The 16,293-nt window shown below is 38.2% G+C and overlaps 1 pseudogene; it reads left to right on the top strand.

The window, feature by feature from the left end:
- LOC101694138 overlaps positions 1-12,674 on the top strand; it is a 132,940-nt pseudogene extending 120,266 nt beyond the window's left edge.
- The last annotated feature ends 3,619 nt before the right edge of the window (positions 12,675-16,293 follow it).

The raw sequence follows: 16,293 nt of genomic DNA, 5'->3' as shown, positions 1-16,293 counted from the left end.
CATGTTGCATATTATATTCCTAATACGTATAACTGGAAATTTGTACCTTTTGATCGCCTTCCTCAAATCCCCCCTCCCTCACCCTTCATTTCTGGTAAAGACATGTCTGATCTCCTTTTCCGTAAGTTTTGTTTTTTTGTTTTGGGGTTTCTGTTTATTCTTAGATTCCATGTATAAATGAGATCATCCAGTATTTTTCTTACTTCACTTATCATAAGGCTATATACTTATGGTATCACAACTTTTTTATCCATTCATCAATTGATGGACTCAGGTTGTTTCCATGCCTTGGCTATGTAAATAATGCCATCATGAACATGGAGGCATAGACAATTATATGGTCACAATTATATGGCCAATCTTCAACAAAGGAGGCAAGAACATGCAACGGGAAAAAGAAAGTCTCTTCAACAAATGGTATTGGGAAAACTGGAAAGCTATGCAAAAGAATAAAACTGGATCACTTTCTTATAATATACACAAAAATAAACTTAAAAATGGATAAAGATCTAAATGTTAAGACCTGAAATCATAAAAATCATAGAAGAGAAAATAGGCAGTAATTTCTCTGACATTGGCTGTTACAATTTTTCTAGATAGGTCTCCTGAGGCCTATCTAGAAAACATAAAGCAAAAATAAACTATTGGGACTATATCAAAATAAAAAGTTCTCCACAGCAAAGGAAATGATCAATAAAACTAAAAGAGAGCCCACCAAATGGAAGAAGATGCGAAATGACAAAGCCAATAAAAGTTTAGTGTCCAAAATATATAAAGAACTTATAAAACTCAATAACCTAAAAACAAATAATCTAATTAAAAAATGGGCAGAAGACATGAACAGCTATTTCTCTAAAGACAACATCCAGATGGCCAACAGATACATGAAAAGATGCTCATCACCACTCACAATCAGGGAAATGCAAATCAAAACCACAATGAAGTATGACTTCACATTGATCAGAATGGTCAAAATCAATAACACAAGAAACAAGAGGTGTTGATGAGGATGTAGAGAAAGAGGAACGCTCTTGAACTGTTGGCGGGAATATAAACTGGTGAAGCCACTCTGGAAATCAGTCTGAACATTCCTCAAAAAAAAGTTAAAAATAGAACTACCCTAAATTCCAGCAATAGCACTACTGAGTATATAACCAAAGAATACAAAAATACTAATTCAAAGGTACATGAATCTCCCTATGTTTATAGCAGCATTATTTATAACCGTCAAATTATGGAAGTAGATGTGGTGTCTGTGTGTATGTGTGTATATATAAATATATATGCATATGTATATTATGTATGTATATTGTATATGTATATATTTATATGTGTATCTATTTTCCTATGTTTACATACATATATATATAAATATATGCATACACACACACAAAATGGAATATTATTCAGCCACAAAAAAAGTATAAAACCTTACCATTTGCCAGGACATGAATGCAACTAGAGTAACATGCTAAGCAAAATAAGTGAAAGAAAGACAAATACCATACGATGTCACTTACATGAAGAATTTAAGAAATAAAACAAATGAGTAAATGGGAGAAAGAGAGAGAGAGAGACAAACCACAAAATAAATCTCTTAACTATAGAGAACAAACTAATGGTTACCAGAGGGGAGAGGGAGGGGGATGGGTTAAATGGGTGATGGGAAATGAAGGAGTGCACTTGTCGAGATGAGCACGAGGTGATATATGGAATTTTTCAATCATTATATCGTACAACTGAAACTAATATAGCACTATATTAACTGGAATTTTTAAAAAGGAAAAATGTATTTACATGTGTATTTTGACTCTAAAAAAATAAAATATATCTTGGGAAATCAAATTGTGTTTTCCCTAAGTTTACTTTTTTCCATTTTTCATTATTTTAATTTGTCTAAACCTTTTATTATTTATGCTTATTATTTTGCATTATGCATTATCTTGTCTTAAAACTGGTTTAAAATTATCAGGCTTTGTCTCTGTAAAACCTTACCACACTTTCTAAAGCATGTACACTTTTAAAACTCTATGATAATTTTTGAAAAGGATGATTGGAATTAGCTATTCCTTTCCCTCTGCCACATTTCCAAGATTTGCCGTTAAGTGGCTATCATATTACTCATTCTTTCCCATGGGCTGTGAACAGAAACAATGTATTTACTTCCAGGTTAAGACAATTAGAGCTGATATTCCCCCTTCATCCCCTTCTTCCCCTCTGTAGTGACCTCAGAGACTACATTTAGCACAGCTACAAGATGCCATGGCCTCCATTAGCCTTGGTCTCTGAAAGGCCATGTGCAGCAGAGCCCTCTGCTCACCAACCAGTAACAAGTAATGCGTGAGACATAAACAGTTGGTTGTGACAAGCCACTGAGATTTCAAGTTAGTTAAATACAGCACAACCACTCCATAAGCAGAAAATTCTTTTATACATTTAATGCAACTGGGATCAACATGTAACTAGCATAAATGTATACAAATAAAAAATAATCTTTTCTTCCAATGACTATTCTTATTTTGCCTTGGAGTTCTATTCTAATATCCCAGAAAACAAGGTAAAATGCCTACATTAAGAAGTCTTAAACTAAGGCCACCATTTTCAGGTTAACTCAGCCTCATGTAATACTTGATTCAAAGTTCAAATTCTCAATATAGCTATTTCTCCTCTCTCAATAGAGCTTACATCTCTCTTCTCCCTCCTGAGACCCATAAATGGGTTCAAGATGAACCTTACTTACTCTTATGCATTTACAGGGAGTTACCTCCAAGGCATAGTTTTTCTCCCTGCTCTCCTAGTTCCCATGGTGGTGTTGTCAAGTTTGCTCTGGTGCCTATGTGGGCATCCATCAGGATATTTCTACTCCAGCTTGGACTACTTTGGCATTCTACTGGCTCTGGATGCTAACATTGGCAACAACTGAGCTCTGCCTTCATTACAAAGACCCTATATTCAGAGGCTGGCCAACATTTTCTGGCCCTATAGTGAAAGAGTATTTTAGGCTCTGTGGGCCACATACAGTCTCTGTTGTATATTTTTCTTCCTTTTTCTTGCTCTTCTTGTGGTGTAGTGGTGATGATGATCAGTCTTCTTCTTTCCCCTCTCTTTTCTTTGCCTTCTCTTTCTCCCTCCTTCTCTTCATCATTATTCTCTTCTTTTTGAAATTGTAAACACCATTCAGACCTTAGGGCCGTAAAAATGAATACTGGCAGGATATGACCCATTGGCCACAATTTGCCAACCTCTGACTTACAACCTTTTCATTCTGACCTTGGGCCTCTTCTAGCTTCCAACATCGATTTTAACAACTCCTGGGTTCCTGGCATGCTCCATAATCTGTGGGAGGTTGTGGGCTATTTCAGGTCCATCTGTTGAGAAAATCCCCTCTTCCCAGAGTCCTTTTTTTATTTTTATTTTTATTTTTTTATTACTTCTGCACCATGCTGATCCCAGAAACAGACCAAGGGCTGGCATGTTCTTTCGTTCCCTCTCAACCTGCTGGGACCCTACTGGAGTGTGATGGCCTGAGGCTCAAGAAATGGGGGGTGCAGGTCTGTTTTCAAGGACTCAGGTAACAGCTTTCCATTCTGTGAAACTTCTTTAAATTCTTTTCCCCAAGGAGAATAGCTTTCTACTTTTTTCTGTTTGGTGGATCATGTCCTCTGATCTTCTAAACTACGGTATATAGGAAAACTCTTCCACTGTGCTGCACTAGTCTTGGATTTTACTATGTAAAAGGGACATTTTGTAACTTAGAAAATGCCTCTTTCTCAACCAAAGTAAACCAGTTTTTAAAATATATTCCAACCCATCCCTGAAATAAACATCATAAATCTCCATATTTTGTAATTAAATACTTCCTAATTTACCTGCTACTGATACAAATTTTTCTAAACAGAGGTACGTATGTATGTATTTCAAGCTACCAGACATCTAAACTGCATCAGCCATGGAGCATGAATTTTCTGTATTTTGCAGGAAGTTCATAGCTTCAAGGGTAATGTAAAGCAAAGTATTCAAAAGTTGTATATTATAATCATCTATTTAAATATTTTAAGTGATCATTTATTCATAAGGCCCCACTTTTTCCTTCCCAAGATACTTGGCATGATGCAGAAGCAATTAAAAGACACTCGTAATCATAATCACAGCAATTATTATGTTTTCTGGGAGCTCTGTGCCACCCTTACATAGCAAGCCTCCAGAGATCTAGTTTTGCTTCTGGAATAGAGAGCATCTGTCCTTAACAGAGGTTTCAGCCTATGCTCCTGCCTGGATCACCCAGAAGAGCATCAGCAGTGACTCATCAGCACCCTGGGAGGCACTCTTAGTGACTCAGTGTCACACAGCAAAAGAGAAGGTCGCTACAATACTTGGCCTTTCTTTTCCTCTTGTGAGAGTTCTTTCTATGATAGCTGTAGGGTGAAATACAGCAAATTTAAAATTCCAAAAACATTCTGCTTTAGATGCCCTACAACATGGTTCCAGCTTTGGTTATAGAAAGGAGTTGAATGTGTAAGATGGCTTTATAACTTTAGAAAGAAATAATTTCTTTAAAAATATTAGTTTCATTCAGCAGGGTCCAAATTGCTTACCTATACTTGTGTTCTATATCTCTTTTCTCCTCTTGTATGTGTGTTTAGGAGGGAGAAGGAACATCCAGTCCAATATCACAAATCGTGTGCCTCCTTCTTCCAGGGAATCCCTGGAAAATATGAAATGGGGACCACTGGGCCAGGCTGTTGAGGAACTGACCTTCCCTCCTGTCTGGACTGAATTTCAGCATTGGAACTACCACTTCTGAGAAACTTCCTCCTGCCTGTGTTCAGGCGTCAGTATTTAGGCTTATAAATATGCAGTTACCTACTGGTCACCCTCACTATATGTGAACTCTGTAAAGGCAGAAATTATGTCAAGCTTTCAAAAATGATTCTTAAAAGAAAGGAGGAGAGGGGTGCCTGGGTGGCTCAGTGGGTTTAAGCCTCCTGCCTCCGGCTCAGGTCATGATCCCAGGGTCCTGGGATCAAGCCCTTCATCTGGCTCTCTGCTCAGCAGAAGCCTGCTTCCCCCTCTCTCTCTGCCTGCCTCTCTGCCTACTTGTGATCTCTGTCTGTCAAATAAATACATAAAATGTTAAAAAAAAAAATAAAAAGAAGACGAAGAAGTCAGGAGCGCTTGAGAGAGCAATGAATGAAAGAACACATGAAACTAATTAGTCTGGTAAGATTATTTGTAGTTTTGAGAGGTTCATTTATCATGTTTTTCTGAAAGGAAAGGATGGTACACTTCATTCAGCAAATCTACTCAGATTAGTGCATTAAATCCAATCAAATATCTGGGTTATGTGCTTGAGTATCATGACTGAGACAATACTGGATCATCACCAGGAAGGCTAAATACTGAGTAAAATCTTTCATCTGACAGCTGAAAGGGATAAAACCACCAAAGATAATGGCTCATGATGAACACAGGCTCTTCCTAAGAAGGAAAGACCAATAATAAGGATCTTGTTCTAGTCCATCTTTTTTATTGGTAAGTGAGTCCATTATATACAGTAGGTCATGTAAGAAGATTATTGGATATCCACAGCTAAATTTAATATATTACCTTTTCTTTCCATCCAATTAAATGAGTTTAAAGCCTCGATCAGAGCACTGTGGTAAGTACCAGAAGTGAGAGAGAAGTGAGAGGGGGAGGAACACACAGGCAAAAACTGGCATATAAAACAGGTGGTATGAAGTCATAGTACAAAGGCCCTGAGCCAGGTGGCCTGGGTTTGAACTTCACCACTCCTAACTTCTAACTCTGTGACCCTGGACAGGTTATGTAGCATCACTAATCCTCAGTGGCCGCACTCATGAAATTATAACAGTACCTATCTCTTAGGGTTACTGAGAAGATAAATGACACGGCAAAAACACTTTGTTCAGCATTTGACACAGAAAGTCCTCCAAAGTCACAGTAATTATTATTGTTTTGCTATTGCTGATGTTTTCATTATAATTAAGATAGAGTCCTTGACACAGGAGCCATGGTTTGGCTGAGAATGACAAGTACTACTTATCAATTGATTTTCACAAAATAGATCATAGCAAATTGAAATACAGTCTACCAAATACACCAATAACCTTTAATATTCTTAATAATATGTATGAACTAAAAGAAGTTTTGATCATTTATCAATGTTCTCTTTCTGTTTATTAAATCATACTCTTGCATTATGTAGGTAGCTATTGGATACTGGATATTTCTTTAATAAACCACATTTAAATTTAATTAGAATGATAATGTATTCTTGTTTGAGTTTCTCATAGAATTATTTAATCTTCCATAAACACTCCTATCGAGGTCAAAAACAATTCTTTGCACAGATATAAGTCCTCAGACCTATAAGAACAGATTCAAAATCAAAACAGTTCTACCAGGCCTGCAAAAGCCCTACAAAATTGATGTAATCCTAAGGACTACACAGTGGTTCAGTTCTAATGTGGATGATTCTGAAGATTTTCTTGCTAAATGGAACAGTGCTCCAAAGAATGAAGCCCACTCGCAATATTCTGAAGTCTTTTAAATGCCAACCACCAAGCTAAAGAGGTGAAGATGGATTACAGGAAGGCCTTTCTCAATAAGCTAAAGCCTTCATCCCATAGTGAGCCTAGAATAAAACAAACCTAAAATAAAACAAACCAAAGCAAGCAGGTTTCATCCCCTCAGACCCTTTGCCTTTGAGAGGCCTGAAAGGCTATAGTGATGGACTGTCAAGAAGAGATGGTTGTAGCACTTAACTTCCTTTCACATTTATGGAGGAAAAAGATAAGACAGACTATTGTATCTCAAAGATCTGCTTCTCAGTTTCATGCTATTCAACCCTACCCAGAGTACATGTAAAGATGCTCACAAAACTAAGCAAAGCATCAGGGCAAACATCAGGTCTTCCTTGGGCATCCATTTTTCTAGAAGCTTGGTGGGAAAGCATTATCTATATATTCAATCAGACACAGATACCTCAAGAATTCTTACAATAAATCAGGAAATCTAAAAATATATGTGCTTTCTGGGACTTGCAGCTTAGGAATATCTTGTCTACTTTGCTCTTCTGAAACTTTAATAGAAAGTTTGAATATCCAGTATGACAAAATGTTCCCACCAGCCAAACATAAACAAAAGTTCCAGGGTTTTATGTTCTGAATTTGTATTCATTTCTTTTGTCTCTCCAGTACTTAAGTGTACACAAAAGCAAACTCTAGCTATAATAAACACACGATTCGCTTTGCTCTCTTCTCCAACCCAGGTCCATGCCCTTTTATCCCCTTTATAGCTAAAGGATTTTGTCCTTCTGTTATGCTTTCCCTTGAGGATATAGAGCTTTATAAAAATCACATAGAACAGCTGATGATACTCCTAAGATCCTTACAAGGCAAATGCAGATGGTGATGATAACCACCCACACACTGTCCGTCTGCTCAGATGTTAACCTCAAGGGAAAAAAATCTATACCAGTGAAATAAGGACATTTTTCATGTCAGCAAAGAAATGCTGTGAAAAGGTACAATCATGATCCCACCCACTCACCCAGGCTCTGATTTGAGAGTACTATAGTCAAACATACAGGCCCCAGGATTAATTACTAGACTGCAAAAGTCACTCTGACTTTTCTAAGAGTGATTAATGACTTTGCAAGTCAGTGAGCAATAGTGATCTGGGTGTTTGGGTTTCAGGTAGAGGACAGTGTGTGGATCACGAACTTACAGAATACCCAGATAACCATCTTTATATTTCTGTAACTTCTATGGTTCCTGGCATGGGAGTATGGAGGGTACAAATAAATATCTGAGAAGAACTAAATGAATAAATAGCTTTCAGAAGATTTTCAGTTCAAGGGAAGTTGAGGCCCAGGAAAAATTTAATAAAATTAGTTTGTCACACTATCATGGTTAGAATTATATCTCCACTAATTAACTGTGAAATCCTGGGTAAGATATTTAAACTTCCCAAGATTCCAATTCCTCATGCATAAAACAATATACTCATAGGGTCCACTATAGAAACTAAGTGATATAAAACACCAAAGGTACAGTGATTAACTGAGTGCTTGTCACAAGTAGATACTGAATAATTTAATCTTCCTTAACAGGTAACCAGAAAAGTTCAGCCTCTCCTTTGCTGAAGAGCTCAGAGTGGAAAACAAGGTATGAAAAATAGAACTTTCATCTGGAAAATGATGAAAAATAACCTGAACTGAAAATGAGTACTGCCTGAAGCTAGAGATATTCATTCATTCATTTTGCTTTGATCTTGCTCTTTAGTGGCTATGTGATGTTGAAGAAGTCATTTAAGCTCTGATAGTCTCAGTTATATCAGCCACAAATTATGACTATAATTTTTGTAATTTATAAATTGAAATTTATAAATTTTATAGTTTTAATAATTTTTGCTCATTCCATCATATAGTTCTATTTTGAGACTCTGTGTAAGGTATAACCATGATTTGTAAATAGTGACATATTATACAAATATAAGGCACTATTATGAATCAATTTTGGGGGTTGCTAAATATAGAAATGGCATATAAATATACTTGAATAGCAGGCAAAGGGGCTCATGGTAATATTTCTCTTACTACGGGAAAGAGAAAAATCGTGCTTTCAAGGCCAAGTAATAAGTCAGAGTCCCTAACTTTAGATCCAATAGGCTCAGAGTTTTCATCTTGCATACTTGGAAAACTAAACTGGGAAGAATTGAGAAGATGTTGTTGGGCCCAATTTTAAAAAGTACCATTGTAGTTCAGTTGTGGCTGCTAAGGATCCAGAAGGGAGGTGAGTCCATACGTGTGCTGTGAATTTTCCATCGTAACATGACATGTTCTTTCTGCCCAAAATATTGCTGACAACCCACTTCTTGAAACTCTCTATTCTGTGAACACTAACTTGTTGTGTTTGCCAATGGCTTTAAATTTCTTTCTCTGCTTCCTGACAAATATTGCTTCCACCCACCATTTTTGTTTTCATCAGTTTCTGTATAAACTCATTTCCTAGGGACCTCTTTTTTTTTTTAATTCCCATGGGAATTCCCATGTGCAACCCTAAATTTACATTTATTGTCCTAATATCTGTACATAGCTTTTATAAGTCATTATCACTCAAATATGGCTAAGAATTTATAAATCTTCATTCTTCTAACCCCCTTATCCTCTTTAGTTTCTTATTTCTAATATTCCATTTATCTCAGGGTGTGCAATGCTTTATATGCAGAGAGCCATAAAATTTAAATGCATTCTATTATATTGGAGGAAATAGAATCCCCGTAACTTCAGAGATTTTTCTATCCCCCTGTGTACATCTAAATTCTAGGGCTTTCACGAAGCTGTGGTATCATGAAAAGTGGACACCATGTCCTTGCTATTATCTGTTTATGCTGGCATCCACTGAGACTTCCAGAATACCAATCCCTGGACCTTTAACCATCCGTCCACATGCTTGGCTTCTGAGCAAGCCGTCATTTGCATCTGCTCATACCCTTTTGGATATTATAGTTGTTATGGCTAGCAACTTTTTAAATGAGGAGTAAAAGTTAAGAGGTAAAGGGGCAAAAGTAAATACAAGAGAAAATACATTAATTCATATTTCAAAACCAAAAATGTTTTCTGACTTTCCTTCCAAACACAATGGAATAATGAGAACTGATTTACCCTTATACCCCAAACAAACAAAAATGGACAAAAGTATGTTTTTTTAAGTTTTCACATCAGACATCATACATCAGGCAGTCAAAGGGACTGGAAAAAGGGACTTCCTGGGAGACAGAAAACAAACAAGGTGAGCACTTGAGCCTTATCACAACTTCAGATTACTTCCTGGAGGGAATTTTCAGACTGTGTGTGAGAAGGCAGAATCATACAGAGTTTGTTGGTCTCCATGAGGTGGAAAGATGAAACTGGGAGTCTTAGGAATTGTCTAAATTGAAGAGCAGAGTAGCAGAGAAGAGAGAATTCCAAAGAGAGAGAACTCCAGAGATCTGCAGAGGATCTACCTCAATTATCTGTTAGAGAATTTACATGTATGTAAAGAAACTATCTAAAGCAAGAAAAAGAAAAAAATTCTCAAAGTGATTGATTGGAACTTACAGAGCACCAGCAGTATTTCCTTTTCTAGCCAGTGAGAATGGAAAGCTTCATTATTCAGAGGATGTTGGGTATACTACTGAAAAGAAAATTGCCTCATGAGGAAAAATTAACCTCAGAAGAAACAAGGCTCTGATCTTGCTAACAAAATCTAAAAGAAACACCTTAAAGAACTGAACTTTTTCAAGTAACTTAATTGCATCCTAAAGTTCAGAAACATTTATAGGAATACAAAAATATCCAGAACCCAGGATAAAATTCATGTTATCTGGCATTAAATTAAAAAAAAATTAGTAGGTATGTAGGGAATCAGGGAAATACAATGCATAAGGGAGAGAGAAAAAATTAATCAATACAAACATACCCAGAAATAACACAGCTGACACAATTTGTAGTGGGGGAAAAACATAATTATAACTTAACTGGATATGTCCAAGAAACTAGAAGAAAGATTGAACATGCTAAGTAGTAACACAAAAGATATAAAAGAAACCCAAGGAGGGGTGTCTGAATGGTGTAGTCAGTTAAGCATCTGACTTTTGGTTTTGGCTCAGGTCATGATCTCATGGGTTAGTGATTGAGCTTTGAGCTCAACCAGGAGTCCACAGGAAGATTATCTCTGTTCTCCCCTCTCTGTCTCTCAAACCAATCAGTCAGTCTTTAAAAAAAAAAAAAAAAAAAAAAAAGAAAAAATAAAGAAAGAAAGAGAGAAAGACCCAGAGTGAAGACCCCAGAGCTGAGGGCTCACAGTTCTGGAAGCTCAGAGGACAGAGATAAGCGGGGGCCTCAGTCCACTGCTGACAGGGTTGCTGGGGGCAGGCAACACCTATGGGAGGCTGCAGTTTTCAGGGGTGCTTGTTACAGAAAGGGAGACTGTGTGTTCTAGAGTGTTCAGAGAGGAGCAGACTGTGACTACTCTGCCCTGGGACAGAGGTCTGGGTGCTTGTATTTCCCTTTGCTCTGACCCTCCCAAAAGGTCTGAAAAGCCTCCAGATAACAAAAGCCCCCCCAAAATGGTTTCCATGGAGCCCAGCCCCCTGACAAGGGGCAGGGCAAATCTGCCCAAGCAGGGTTGCCTGAAAAACAATGCAGCAGGCCCCTCCACCAGAAGACAAGCTGGAAGAACAAGAGGATGAAAACCCTATGGTCCCCATAAAATTGTAAAACCCCAACACCAGGGGAAAATAGTATTTCAAGCTCCAGGTGTTACCTCACAGCCTATGTATTTCTCAGATACAACTTTTTTTTTTTTAATTATTTCTCATGTTTCTTCTCTGTTTTTTCTTTTCACCTATTTCTCATTTCAACTAGATGTTTAATACAACGTATTCCACAGTAACATTTTAACTTGTACTTTTCCTATATATCTTTTTTTTCTTTTCTTTTCCATGAAGGTATTATGTGAAATATATACACCAGACACAAAAAGACAAATATTGTATAATTCCACTTATATGAAGGTATGGAATAGGCCAATTCATAGAGACAAAGTAGATCACTATGCTCCAGAAAATGCAGAGTTACTGCCTATTGGGTGCAGAGCCATACTCCCTCTGAAATCTGCAGAGGAATCCCTCTTCACCTCTGATAGTTTGTTAGCAATATTTGGTATTCCTTGGTTTGGAGCTGCCTAACTCTATTCTCTGCCTTCCTCATATGGTATTTTCCCTGTGTGTGTGTCTCCATTTTTTTTTTTTTAATTTTTTTTAAGGGGAAAGAGCACACAGACAAGGGGGAGGGGCAGAGAGAGAGGGAAAAGGAGAATCTTAAGCAGGATCCATGCTCAGTGCAGAGCCCAGCATGGGACTGATCTCAGGATCCTGAGATCATGACCCGAACCAAAATCAAGAGTTGGACACTTGGGCCCCTGGGTGGCTCAGTGGGTTAAGCCGCTGCCTTCGGCTCAGGTCATGATCTCAGGGTCCTGGGATCGAGTCCCGCATCGGGCTCTCTGCTCAGCAGGGAGCCTGCTTCCTCCTCTCTCTCTCTGCCTACTTGTAATCTCTCTCTGTCAAATAAATAAATAAAATCTTTAAAAAAAAAAAAAAAAAGAGTTGGACACTTAATTGACTGAGGCAAAAGCAGAAGCAGTTGTTTATGAGCATGGAAGTGGGAAGAATAAAAGTAAATGGAATTGATTACCTGCTTTACTTTCCAGTGACACAAGACAGAGAACAGTTGATGTTCCCCTTCCACTTCCTCGACCGACTTGGAAAACACGACACGACCTGCACGGTCCCGGGCGGTGGCCGGTCATCCGAGGCTGGAGCCATACGTCTGGCGGTGGCCAGAGCCTTGTGCAGTTTTGTCACCGAGGAAGAGGTCGAGTGGATGAGGCAAGCTGGACTGCTGACTGCCAATCCACGTGTCCGAGAACGGAAGAAGCCAGGCCAAGAGGGAGCCCGCAGAAAGTTTACCTGGAAGAAGCGCTAAGTGTTCTTTCACAGGCAAGGAGAGGAAACGCCGTGTATATGTGCCTGGCATGCGGCAGACATACAATAAATATTTGCTGGCCGGTATGAGGGCAACACTATCAGGCATTTGAGTTGGGAGAGGATTTCACCCAGGCACCCCAGCAATTTTCTTATAAGGACACCAGCCATTTTGGATGAGGGGCTCACTGTACTGAAGACTCATTCTAATTAATGATACTTACAATGACACTATATGCTAGTAAAGTCACATTCTGAAATATTGGAGGTTAGGACTTCAAAGTATCTTTTTTTAGAGAGACACAATTCAACCCATAACAGTTGTTATGCTTTAAAGATATTTCATTCTTTCTAAAGATGCCTGTAAATGTACATAGGCATTTTGTGGGGTTAACAGGTAAATGCACAACAGGATCAGAATTATATATAGAACTGTTGGTTTTTCTTTTCAATACCCTATAGTAACAGGATTCAATAGCAACCCCCAGTTAGCTCTTCTCTGGGTTTCAAGATCCTCTGTGAGTAATTTTTGGCAAATAACCCTCAAAAAAATGCCAACTTTACAAAAGCTGCACCCCACACAGAACTTCTCCACTCTGACAGACAAAAGACAAAGTTTCAACTTCAAAGCTAATGACAATCTAGTAATAAACTACCATCTTTAAATATTAATTTTTATTCTAGGAGAATATGAGGAATGTCAAGATCTAGGCACTTCACATATTGATTTTCAGGTAAACAGGCCTCTTATTCACAATTCACATTAGTAAAAGACAAAATCACTAAGTGTGTGTGGTAAATCTTTTCACAGAATGCTGGCTGGGCAATCCCCTAGTTAAGAAATACAATGCATATTTTTCAAATAGAATTAATAGCATCTTTTCTGATAAAGAATCCTTGTTTTTAATTCAAGTCTTCCTAAGAAAAGTATGAGAATTATTAGTTGATGAGAGAGGAAAGAAAGAAAGATGAAACAAGAAGAAAAGTGAAGCTTATAGTCAGAAAACTTTCCTTTCAAAGATACTGAACTACCAATAGGATATTTTATTATTTTTTTTATTATGTTCACTTAGCCACTGTGTAGTACATCATTAGTGTTTGATGTAGTTTTCAGTGATTCATTAGTTGTGTATGACACAAAGTGTTCATCACAACATGTGCCCTCCTTATTACCCATCACCCTGTTACCTAAGAGGACATTTAAAATAACCCATCCCCCCACAACTTTCCCCTCTGAAACCCTAAGTTTCAACCCCTAGCCCAGTGATGGGTGTTAAGGAGGACATGAACTGCAAGAAGCACTGGGTATTATATGCATCAATGAATCATGGAACACAACACCAAAAACTAATGAAGTACTGTATGGGGAATAACATAAAATAACATAATATAAATAAATAAATATAGAGAGAATGAGATACAGGTAAAATCAGAGGAGAGTCAAGTGATAATGAATGGACAGAAGACTCTGGGAGACCAATAAAACCAGTTTGAATGCTGTCCAAGACACTGCTAATTATCAGAAAAATGGGCAAATTACACATATTAAGTATTCAATAAATTTTAAAAATTATAACAATTATAGTCATAATTATGCAAACACATACTGATTAATGAGTAAAAACTAGTTGCCTAATTATATTACATATACAGATTAAATGCATAAGTTACTGAAAAAATACTGTTTTAATATAATTATTATTATTATAGTGAAGACAGATAGGTCTGTGCCTTGCAGAGTATTAGAATTGTAAGGCCCTATTCAGCCAGAGGGGCCCCACCCCGGTTGAACTGCCATTTTGTTGTAAAACTTAAATTGACTCTTCCTGCCACCCCCAGGGGAACATACCTAAAAACAAGTCCCAGAAACCAGTCCCAGGTAACAAAGTCCAAATACAAGGGTGGGTCAGGCCAGGTGGAGGTATTCAATCAGTGGGGGCACATACTGTCTCCTACCTACCAAGGAGTATGGGCCCCACCCTTTGGGCAACTTTTGGGTGCCAATTCTAACCAAGGTGATAAGCTGGTTCAAATGTCTATTAGGGTAAATTGTAATTCAATTGGTCACCTAGCATGACTGTGCTGCTCTTTCTGTGTGTTACAATTTCATTGGCCACCTGTGTGTGGCCAGGCCCAACCACATGGCCTTTGCTCTATAAAAGTTAGTCTGGAAAGCGGGCAGGGGTCACCCTCTCTGTAAGGGAGGGCCCTGACTGCTCCCTTTGATGGTCGGTTTGATTCTTGATGCTTGGCGCGAAATAAAGCTTTGCTTGACTTTTGCTTTGTATCAGTCTTGCTCATTTAATCACAGGCCCATTATTGGGGGACCCATTCTTGGGGGACACAAGAGAATATTTATCAGGTTCTGGCCTTTTGGCAACCTAAGATTCTCCTGAACTCACCATCTCCCATGGATACCCTGAATCTACAGCTATACATGGAGCAATTGCCTCTGAAATTAATCCAGAAACCAGCTAAGTGATTCCTATACATCAAGGGAATGAGAAAATATCTTTGTTAAAATAGGTAGGGCAGTCTGAAACACACTCTTGCCTAAAATCCACATATACCACAGTGATTTACAATCAGGTGGGAACTCACAATGCCCGGCTTTTCTCTGAGAATTGAAGGGTTTGGACTCAATATCTAGCACCCCAACCTTTACAACTTCCACCTGAATGATGAGTACCCAAAACACATAGCTCTGAAAGCTAATGGAGCAATCATTTATGAGATCCATAAGACCACAGCAAATAAAGAAACAGTGCTTAACAAGTTTGAAAGTACTTGCTTTAACTACTCCCTGCCCACACTCCCTAGGGCTCAGCACAGAGGGAGCAGACAGAAACACCTCTCTACTAAGTCTAGAGGTCTATTTGCATACTTTAGAAACTCTAGACAAAGGTGAAGCTTCTAATTAAGCTCAGGTCTAAGGGCTAGCTGCAATCCTTCCTAGAGACAAATGGTTGGCATTTCTATTCTCCCTTTAACCCATTGAACTCACTAGGTGTCCTCAGGGAAGAAGCTTGTATTAACTTGTCTGGTGCCCTAGAATTTGCCAGCAGCCACCTAGAGGATGTACCATTTGACTGACTGACTCTCATTGTGATTTAGTCTTGCATTTGCGACTCCTTCAGAACTAAAGAAAATAAAGAAACAGTTCTTAACCAGGTACCTCCCAAGGGTGAGGTACAGAGGGAGCAGACAGAAATGCCCGTCTACAGTCTGGCCTGAAAGAGACCTATTGTCATACTTTAAAGATGTTGCCAGAGAGTCTGGCTACAAATCAGCCTGCATCAAGGTGCTAAATGACAGTCTCTCTTTTGGGACACTGACAGGTCTTGGTACACCTCAACTACAGTGGGCCAGTAAAAACAAGGAAGGAGGCTTAGCCACCATAAAGGTTTACAAGATAATGAAACATTATGGTGTTTCATTATGGCTGGCTGAAAGATAAGTTTCATCTCCAACATAAGACAATTTCATCAAGACTGGGAGAGGTGGCTGTTTTACCTAAGGCATAGATACTAATGCAGAGATTCAAGGAAATTGAAGAAACAGGGAAATGTATTCCAAATGAAAGAATAAGATGGAACTCCAGAAATAGGTGTTAATGAAAGAGATAAATGATTTATCTAAAAAGTAATTCAAAGTAAGATTCAAAGATGCTCGATTAAGTCAGGAAAACAATGCATGAACAAAGTGAGAATTTCAACAGACATATAAATATTAAAGGGTACT

This window comes from Mustela putorius, unplaced genomic scaffold (assembly GCF_011764305.1).
Source record: "Mustela putorius furo isolate JIRA1106 unplaced genomic scaffold, ASM1176430v1.1 tig00000179_pilon_pilon_pilon, whole genome shotgun sequence".
In the NCBI taxonomy this organism is placed as follows: Eukaryota; Metazoa; Chordata; class Mammalia; order Carnivora; family Mustelidae; genus Mustela; species Mustela putorius.
Note: the sequence above shows the minus strand (reverse complement) of the source record. Positions and strands in the feature narration are given on the sequence as shown.